Consider the following 10936-nt stretch of genomic DNA (forward strand, 5'->3'; position numbering starts at 1 on the left):
AGGTTCAGCTGCGATATCTGCAGGGCTGCTGGCTTTCTTTGGCTCCCGTTTTTCCTAAGTCGAGTGTTGCTTTGTGTTCGAGCTGTTTGCTAAATAAAAGAGAGCAACAGTCTGCGGGTGTGATCGGGCAATAGAAATCCTGTAGCTCTCTTTGGAAACGGAGAGGCTGCCGTATTGTCGCCTGCGCAATGGCGCTTGCGAGGAAGTTGAGTTTGGGGCGGGAACCTTTGAGGTTTTAATGTTAAACATTTCCGCTGGGAAGAGGGTCAGATCGTTCCTGGCGTTTGCTGCAGAAGTTTATAGCGAACCCTAAAAGGGAGAGATTTGGGGTGGGGAGGAAAAAAGGTTTATGTCAGAAGTGGGATTTGAACCCACGCCTCCATTCGGAGACCAGAACACCCAACACTGGGAAAGGAGCGATCCTTGAGTCTGGCGCCTTAGACCACTCGGCCATCCTGACATCTGGGGTAATAAGGCTTCTGAAAGTAGTTACCTAATTGTTCCCATGCTAATTCATTTGTGAATGTGTTGCGGATCCCCCTCCCCGAATTTGGAGGCGCTCCCCTTCCTTGTTACAAGGCGTCGCCTTTTGGATATTACGGAGAAAAAAAGGGCAGCGTCTATGTTGCACAAACCAAATCCAGTCACATTTCCTTGTGAACAAAATGAGGAAAACGCGGTCTGGGTAATCGCTCTTTCCTCTTACTCCGTTAGATATAATTGCAAAATCAAAATTATTTGTCAGGTATTGAAGATATTTACAACAATGCAGAACAAAGCCGCTCTTCTTATGATTAGTATTGTTTAAAAATACAGGTTGTACGGTTTTATTTAAGTTAATAAATAACCTAATGATTTATTATTATTGTTTTTACACAATGCAATTTCTCTAAAGGTGGCAACTTTAATTTTTAAAAAATTAATTTTAATACAGTAAATATATAACACACGTACACTCGGGTTCTTTTGGGGTCCTCCATCATTTTTAAAAGTGGGAAGGGTTTCTGAGAAAAAAAATCAATATTGCTCTACATGAATACTTGTGATGTCATTCGTCCCTGGAGTTAAAATTATAGCCACGCACCCTTGAATGGGTGAAGAACCCGTAGTAAAAAAACGTAAAAAAAAGTTCCAACAATCAGCTGAACGGCGCAGGATCCTGGGAACTTTTTTTAAACTTTTTTTTTTTTAAATATTTTTTTATTTTTAAACAAACAAACATAAAATCATCTTCAATTGCAAATAGTGTGTCGGTTGGTTACAAGTCTTTTGTGCATCGTTCACCAAATTCATAGCTTACAATTTACAATTTACCTAGATTCTCATATCATCGACCTAATATATATCTTTATATTGTTATCCTCATTAATCATTTATTTGACTATGACTATTTCTTCCCTCATTATCATTCAAAGTATTCTAAAATTTGCTTTAATTTTTAATATAACATTCATATTTATCCAATAATAATACATCTATATGTTATATTTCGCATAGTTCTGCACTTTTTGTATTGTAAAAGTCTCTGCCATATTTCATTTCCATATTCTTTTTATCTAACCATTGATAGAATAGGGTTTTTTTTACTTTTTACAGCATTTTTTACTACCCGTTCAGGTGAATAGGTAGTGAAAAAAATGCTTTAAAAAAGTAAAAAAACAAAAGAAGGTTCCTACGATCGCTTGGCACAGTTTTTAAAAACTTTTTTAAAGCATTTTTTACTACCTATTGACCCGAACCTATTCGCCCGAACATTTTTAAAGTAAAAAATGCTTTTAAAAAGTTTTTTAAAAGTTTCCCAAGATCGCGTGCCACAGCTGATCCCCTCCCCTCTTCTACTTACCTTCCCAAGCCTCCTTTTGGCACATAGTGTGCATGTGCATGCAACACGCGTTGGTGTAAACTGCGCATGTATGCATGTGTAGCACATGCTTGGCGCAGCGCGCATGCATGGCCAGTGAAGCTGTAGCAAACTGGTTCAGATTTCACCACTGATTTCCCCCCTGGGGTGTCCCTCTCATGGGTTAGACAGGGGAAGGTCATGTCATGGAGACTTACAGAAGAGAATATTTGTAGCTCGGGGTTGAACTGTGGGGCCTTTGGTGCTTTTTGAGCAATGCTCTGTTGACCACTGAAATAGCAGTCCGAACTAAAGACAAAGGGTCAAACCACTACACCCATGTAAACATAGTGGAAGAACTTAAAGGGTGGCAAGTGATTCCTGGAGAAGACCCTCTGAGAATAAACATTTCCAAAAACTGACATGGTCATTGTGGTATGCATGGGTTTCGTTCGTGATTTTTCTCGTTGCAGGAGTAGCAACTTTTTGGTATTTCCGGCCTGAGTGGTGGCCTATGTTATTCTATCTGAAGATCCCAAAAGCAGCTGTGGAACTTCACACTCTACAGATTGTGTTGGTTTTGTGATTGTAACTGTGTCACTGAATGTTGTTGTTATTATTGTTGTAATTGTGAACTGATACATGCCTATGGGGAAGAGTGGGACACTGTGATTGTGGAAATGTGCAAAGGATTGCTCCCCATATAAACTCTATATATTGGGACATTGGATCAGATCAAGAGCCTTGATAGTACAGTGGTCTAAGCACCCTGTTATTAACACAGCTGCCTGCAATTACTGCTGGTTCGAATCTCTCCAAGGCTCAAGGTTGACTCAGCCTTCCATCCTTTCTAAGGTAGGTGAAATGAGGACCCAGTTTGTGGGGGCAATAAGCTGACTTTGTATAAATATACAAAAGTATGAAGGCTATTGCTTAACGCATTGTAAGCCGCCCTGAGTCTCCGGAGAAGGGTGGCATATAAATCAAATTAAAAAAAAAAATTAAAAAAAAAAACTTAACTTGAACACAGTAGTCCTAGGAGAGAGTGATATCATAATCCCTGACAATATAAAATGTATTGATTTAATGCAATGGTTCAATATTTGGGAATAATTTTCTTATGCGTAGGACTTATTACAATTACCCAAGAACAATAGTTTAAGGAATGGATTATAAACCCTTTATTTACCAACATCTACAAGGAGAAGAGGACAATGACTTGCTAAAATATATTATCCTATCAGTAAGAATCATCCATTCCTTAGAACTTTAGATCCAACTTTTAGATATATTTAGCAGAAAGTGCCTTAGCTGAGAAGGAGGCTTGGGGGAAAAAAAAGCCTTTTCAAATTTTAGAGAATATAATAGCAATGTTAATTGTATTTATAAACGTTGACTCTTTATAATTGTTAGCTATCTTATATGTTTCATGCATAGGCAGGTAGGAAATAAAGTATGAAAATTCTAACATACAATGCTTTTGCATTGCATACTGAACGACAAATGCAGAAGAAACTGCTAAGATATTGAAGGTATTGGTTCTAAATCCCACTTTATTAGTTTTTGTTTAGTTTAATTGTTTAATTGTTTTATCTCCTCTTGAAGGAAGCTTTCTTACATGCTGGGTAAGATGGAAAATCCAACATCCTTTGAAACAATAGGATTTTTCTTCTAGTGAAAAGTAGGATTCCTCTGGTGATTGAGCAGTTTGTAAAATCTTAAGGCTGGCTACGTTGTTTAAGTCTTTAAGAAGTGGGCAAAGTCATTTATTTTTTTTCCAGATGCTAGACTTCTTGGTTCCCTGGGTGCAGGGTGGATGATGGGAAGATCAGGCTGGCCAATTCTTCTCTTATATAGACCAGCCAGGGATCCACATGCGGTTAAAAAGGAGAGGCATTGGGATCATTGGCAAACACACATGGTATCAACTGACGGGGCACCATCTCGTTTCCTTCGTATTGGAGATCCTTGGAGCTGAGAGTGCAGACATTGTTACCCATCTTGCCACAGAGAGCTGGAGAAGGCACTGTATTGCTGAGGATGCATTGCTGCCCAGCTTGCCACAACTGGTTGTTGAGGGAACTGTGTTGCGGAGTACACATTGTTGCTGGCCAACTTGTCATGGATGCCTTGCCAGGCCATATCACTGCCGGGGTCCCAGCGCTGGGGCCCACAGTGGCTTGTGAGGACATATAGTTGCTGAGGAAACATTGCTTCTGCCCATCTTGGGTTGTGAGGATACAGCGCTGGGTAAAGATTGCATTCTCATTGGCCTTAGCCAGCTGGGATGCTTTTCCTTGGCACAGATTTTGCAGCACCTTTGGCACAAAGGTTTTGGAAGGATGTTTCACTGGCTTTGTGTTCAAGTTGCTCTGACGTTGCTTTTTTTGCGGCTTCCTTGGCTGCCGTTTCTTTCTTCGCTGAGGCTGCTTCTTCTTCTTCTGGTTGTAGGTAGCAGCCATGGTTTCAATTGTCTATGTTCACTCCTGTGTCTTGGTGATGAATGCCTCTGTATCTCCTTTACATTTGTTATGATATAACGGCTTGCATTCAAATGAGGGACTAGCTCTTGGCCTTCTGATTGGTTGGCTAGAACAATACTCTGTTTTGAGATGTAACCATAGTACCTGAGCAGATAGCATCTCCTCATAATATGCCTCTGTGAGCCATTTCTCTTTGCTACCTGCGAAGGTGGGTGAGGTGATGACATAAAATTTGGATTAAACAGGAAGAATAAATTTGATAGAATGTCATTTCAGAATCTAACTGCTGTTAAACCATAGTCTTTCTGCATAATAAAAAATTGGTTGGGTTTTTTCCCCTCTCTTGTCTTGCATTCATTGGAAGAAAGCAGATCCTGGTCTGTGCATGGCATAATGAATCCCAGTGGAAGTCAGCTCCCCTGCATTAAATCTAATTTCTACAAGGTTTGAAACAATGGAGTGGATGTTTCTTTGTTCATTGAATAAACACTTTTTACCCAGATCATAAAATGTGATGAATTACTTATTTGGAGAACAGCGACAGCTTGAAGAACCACTGTCATTCCCATTAGGTAGACCAGACCAAGAAATCAACTACATTTTTTAGTTATGGAGACTGGCTGTAATAGAATATTGCAAGTCTGATTGTGCTGTACCTCCTTATACACTGCTCAAAAAAATAAAGGGAACACAAGCAGAAGACATCCGAGATCTGAATGAATGAAATAGCCTTATTAAATACTTTGTTCATTACATACAGTAGTTTTGTGTTCCCTTTAGTTGTTTGAGCAGTGTATAAACTACTGTATGTAAAGAACAAAGTATTTAATAAGGCTATTTCATTCATTCAGATCTCAGATGTCTTCTGCTTGTGTTCCCTTTATTTTTTTGAGCAGTATATTTCAGTGAATTAAGGAGGTGTCTGCCTGAGCCATTGCCAAATGTTATCTTGTTGCTTTAGATTTGAAATACGTTCCTTTTGCCCATGTAGTGGTTCCTGCATATTTCCATCAAGGTCACCTTCCTTGCTTTCCACAAATGATTATTACTTAAATTCCTTGCTGTAGCATTGAGGGAATTTTCCAGAAAACACTGTGATAAAACACTCAGCAATCTTGATAAGGTCATTTAGGGTTAAAAGCTCACTTGGTAATTTAATCCCCTTCATTGGAAGCGGGAATTCTGGAGTGCTTGGAAGCACCATATTCAAATACTGGCACAAATAATGACAGATTTTACATGATAAGATAGCAGTCTTGTCTTGTAATTAGTGACTGTAAGAGAGAAGCACAATATGGGGTCCTATAATCTTAGCATGTGTCATCTACAAAGTCCTAATCAAATGTTTGGAGAAATAGCAATAGCAATAGAAATAGCACTTAGACAAGTACTGTAAAGCAGTATACAACCCTCTCTAAGCAGTTTACAGAGTCAGCATATTGCCCCCAACAATCTGGGTCCTCATTTTACCGACCTCTGAAGGATGACAGGTTGAGTCAACCTTGAGCCTGGTGAGATTCGAACTGCCAAATTGCAGGCAGCCAGCAGGCAGCAGAAATAGCCTGCAGTACTGCACTCTAACCACTTCATACCATGGTGGCGCATACCACGGTGGCAAAACGAGAGCTATGTGCTCCAGAGTTTAGCATCATGCCTGTACAGTACCTTTTTTGGCAAATATTCTGGGCCTCCTTGCCAAACAAAAGGCACAATGATTTTATTTGCAATAAAGTCCACTTTTTCTCTTCTTATCTAAGCATATCTGTTCTCTTGGGACCAGTTTGCTTAAAAGATTTGGATGATCACTCATTAAAAACACAACTCTGGGCAGATCACAACCACAACGATCCAAACTCGCTAGAAGGATTACCCCCCTTCTCTAGCTTGTTACAATAGGCACAGTGAAGACAGTTCTGAGCACTGTAGCAGGTCTTTATTTGGATGGCCAATATCTGGAATATGGTTGTCTATGTCTGCACTGGTCAGACTGGTAGATGCTCTGATTCCAAGACTGAAGTTGGAGGAGAAAATAAGGGCTTAAAGAACCTTTGACTAGGAAAAAGAGAGTAGACAGGCAGATAATGGCTGGGGAAATGGTATGGCTCCTTGTGACTAGGCTGCAGGTCTTCTCTGATTTGGGACAGGTGAAAAGTAAGCTGTAAGCAATTCAGTACTGGATGGAACAGTACTGAAATCCTCTGCTAGACTGGTAAAGAAAGAAAATGATGCACATTCAAGTTTAAGAGATGCATCTCACCTAAAGTAGGGGCACAGGAATCTTTTGATGTTGGGCAGATTTTTTTTTTAGCAATAAAGGCTATTTATTGCTAAATAAATCATTACTAATAATTGCTAAATTATTACTGTTATTTCCTCAAGTCTCTTGCACTGATTTTTATTGCAAAACTGGTATAAACTGATGAACAGATTGATTGCCAAGGATTTTTTTTTAAAAAAAACCTATGATGTCACTATACTATATAGATCAGAATTGTGCAGACCATGGCATTCCCTGTAGCACTCTATGGAAGTGAAAATTCGAACTTTGAAGAAGCAGGATATTGACAATTTTGAACTTTGGTGCTGGAAAGACTACTGAAAATATTGTGGACAGCCAAGAAAACAAACAATTGCTTCATTGAACAAATCAAACCAGTTCTCACTTGAGGCACAAATGACCAGGCTCCAATTTTCCTACTTCAGACACATGATTCAAAGACCTAGCTTCCTGGAAAAAGCTGTAATTCTGGGTAAGATGGAAGGAAAGAGAAGAGGATGACCAGCAGCAAGATGGATCATCTCAATTACAGCAGCGATAGGTACAACATTAGAAGACCTGACAGACCAAGTTAGGTACAAATTGTTATGGAGAAAATCTATCTAAGTGTACACTAAGAGTCAATACTGACTTGATGGCACATAATCCATCCGTCCGTCCGTCTGTCAATCAATCAATCAATCAATCATTACTGTAATATTCAATTAGATTGTTTGGAACACTTTTTCCCATTGTGTCCTTGGATGCACTGTAAACTAGGTGACTCCTTACCACTCAGTTTCTCAAAATCTTCCTATTATTTCTTTAGCTCCAGAGTCTGAGGTTTTATAGAGCCAAAGGTTCAAAAAATGCTGATTGTAATTAACAGACCCCTTCTATAATAAACCCAAAGGCCCACTGCACTAGGAAGATTCTGGCAGGCCTGTCTGGTTGGAAAAACTGTTCCAGTTTGAAGGAAAGCGGGGCGGGGTGTTTTCCATAGGCCCTTCTGTAACCCCTTGCTTGCAGCAATTCTGGTAGCAACAGGGAGCAAAAGCAAGAGAACCCAGCAATGACTTTTCCAAATGAAGATTGTTCTAGCATGCCCTCTAAATTTCTCCTATTTGTATTGCTGCTTGCCAGGCCTTGGTAAAACCACGACTGATGTATATGTTAAAGCACACCTTCTTTGCATAAAGTGGCAACCTTCTCTTGTACTCGAAACTTTCCTTTGTTCCTCTCTGAATTCAGTGTGCTATCACTGTGTTCTGGAGAAAATAAATGTACCAAATAACATGGAGGTTTCACCCTCCCTACTTTTTGGACATGAGCAGGGTCAAACTGAGCTTCTGTTTTTGTCTAGTCCTATCTGATTCAAATTGGTCCTCCCTGCTTCCAGATAAAACCCTCCTGTAAACCCATCAAAATAAGTCTCCTCAACCCACTCAGAGAATAGCCCAAGGGCAGCTCTTACAACCTAGAGGAATCCCAGTCTTTCATCCTCGATCAGCTTGATTGCCTCAACATTCCTTCTCCTTCACAATGCTGCCCTCCTGAAAGGACCATTTTGCCTAATAATAGAATTAACTGAGATACTAACAAGGGCCTGCCTAGCTTCCTTAAAAAAGGTAAAGGGTAAAGGTTCCCCTCGCATATATGTGCTAGTCGTTCCTGACTCTAGGGGGTGGTGCTCATCTCTGTTTCAGCAAATCTGATCCCTGAAATTTCATGCCTTATAGCTGTCAACTGTAAAAATCTTTGCTTTTCCTTTGTTCAGGATCCCTCTTTTTTATAAAGTAGGAACCCAATGATTGTTGCAATCAACATGGTTCTGAACCTCAGGAGAACCTCAGGAGAGCGTATCTTTCTCCTTCTGTCCTGGCCACTTTTTTATAGAGGCACGACTGAGAGCGTTTCAGCAAACTGCATCACTGTTTGGTTTGGTGGCAGCAGTGCCTCAGATAGAAAGTCCATACAGAGAGTGGTAAGGACAGCTGAGAATATTATAGGAAGCTCGCTTCCCGTTATTCAGGATACTGTTTATAAGTGCTATATGCTTAAAGTTCAAAGGATAGTTAGAGACCCCACACACCCACTTAACAGTCTGTTTCTGTTGCTCCCCTCTGGGAGGAGGTTTCAAAATATTTCTAGCAGGACTTCCAGATTCTGTAACAGCTTTGTTCCTTATGCCATCTGTTTGGTAAGCTCGCAGGATTTGTTTCTCACGCCATGTACATGTATACATCTGAACTAGACTGTGTTGTTTCTCCATGTCATATATGTGGGTATATGCATAATTTTGTATTTGTTTATTTATTTATTTAGTCATGTTTATGTAATGTATATTAGAGGTGGAGACCCTTTGAGACCCTTGTACACAATGAAATTTCATTTTAATGTATGCCGATTAGTGTACACTTGTAGGAAGAAATATCCTTCTGGGTTCAGCTCCAAGTGGGGAAAAAGACACTGGAAACATGGAGACTGCTTGGAAAGATGGTTTAATGGTGGACAGGATCACATGGTTTGAGTTCCTGAACAGAAAAGGGGCGAGACACAGCAAGTCCCCAGGTTTTATGCCCTCTCTGGCTTTGAACTTCCTGGGGCCCAGAAAGAGTATCCTGATTGGTTGTCAGACTCCCAGGGGGTGGGGGTCTTAGCTAGCCTTGCTGGCTGATGTAATCTTCCCAGGTGCCATGTGGTGAGTTTCTGTTGCTAGATGGGTCCTATTGTGTTGCAGATGATGGGCCATTGACAAAGATTGAGTTTCTGCCTCTGGCCTCTTGACAAAGGGTGCGGGTAGGAAGATGGGAGCTACTTCGTCTTTAAAACATGCTTCTCCATTTCTCATCCAGGGAAACATAATATTCTGCCTTTTTAATATTTCCCAAAATATTTCATTCCTCTAGGATAGGGGTGGGTGCTAACTTCTTACACACTCAAAGTGACAAAGTTATTCTAAGTCTGAGTTTAAGGTTCTTCTCTTCTGTATTTCTAAGTTTTCCATGGGACTCTGGGTTCCAGAACAGTTTCTCATTGACTTCTGGGCTCAAGGCCATTATAATTGTTATATATCTTCTTAACTGTAATTTTTATACTCATGTTACTTTTTCTGGGGTGGTGCCTCTAAACTACAATCTATATCTTGTATGCCACACTAATGTAGATCGAGGTATGGAATGCATTTGAAGTAATTTTCCACAGACATTTTCATGTCAAAATCAGCTAGTGGATGTATCATTGGGATTAAAAGTTCACTTCAAAACAATTACATCATTTGGGATAAATGGTTTGCCGGAATACAAAGAGAGAACTTGTTCACCAGGAAATTGTTGCATAACCGGGGATTAAAAATTCATGGGGAAATCAACTCAAAATCCTGTTATTGGGAGGGGAAAATTACAAGGCTAATTCTGAGGTAATTGGAGGTTAACTATTTAAATATTTATTTATTGAATTTATATTGTCGCCTATTCGCCCATGGCAACTCAAGGTGGTTATTGGTACCAAAAGTGAATTGCCATTGCAGAATTTATTATAACCCAGATCTTGCTAAATAAAGAGCATGGCATTTTTATATGCAGTAAAACACACTATTTTTCTCTTCAGTATGTGTATCTGTCATCTTGGAATAATGGATTTCCTCCCCTGGCTTGTTACACCTGCTAATATCAAAAAGACAGAATATCAACCCTTTTCACTTTTATTGTAATCGGAACAAATGACCACTAGCACAAAATTAATTCATGGTAGAAAGTTAGAGCGTAGTACTATGTGCTGTACATGTATGTTTGTAAATTTAAGGGGCAAAACTCACATGTGTCAGTCATCTATAATGCTTGAGAAGATGTGAATTTGGGAAAAGGTGCTAGAACCATAATCAACGTATGCAAACCCCCAAATTTTGCAATAAACATGCTCAAGATACATAACACTGTTAAACAGGTGTCACTCATTCTAAATCCCATTTTATTTGTATGTCAATAACTAGTTGCTTTTGCTGTTTCTGAAGGGAAATTCTTCAGTCACAATATGAATGTTTGGAAGTACAACACCCTGAGGAGTAAGATCTTTTTCTAATGAAAACTGTGTCCTCTGCTTGGCTGATTTTCCTTCTCAAGGCCATTCTGTGTGAAGATCTGCTATATTCCTTGACTATTGTAGGTGGCAAGATTGTTGTCATAAAATGATTGGGTTTGGGAGGTACCTTAGATGGTTTTCCATTGGGTGAAAGATGGGATTTTTCTCAGGCTGGCCACTTGTACTCTTCCTTCTCTCCTTCAGAGACTAATTTAGGCCAGCCAGGGAGGAAGGACGTGATGACTCTGCTAATAAGGAGAGATGCTAGGGTCACTG

At 39.8% G+C, this 10936-nt stretch overlaps 1 non-coding gene across 1 annotated transcript; it reads right to left on the reverse strand.

The window, feature by feature from the left end:
- Positions 1-350: 350 nt before the first annotated feature.
- On the reverse strand, positions 351-460 carry TRNAL-CAA (transfer RNA leucine (anticodon CAA)). The gene is made up of 2 exons: positions 423-460; positions 351-396 (listed from the first exon to the last, which is right to left on the reverse strand). It is a non-coding gene; the product is annotated as a tRNA-Leu (tRNA).
- Between the last annotated feature and the right edge of the window lie 10476 nt (positions 461-10936).

This window comes from Pantherophis guttatus, chromosome 2 (genome assembly GCF_059756535.1).
Source record: "Pantherophis guttatus breed Tessera chromosome 2, ASM5975653v1, whole genome shotgun sequence".
NCBI classification, from domain to species: Eukaryota; Metazoa; Chordata; class Lepidosauria; order Squamata; family Colubridae; genus Pantherophis; species Pantherophis guttatus.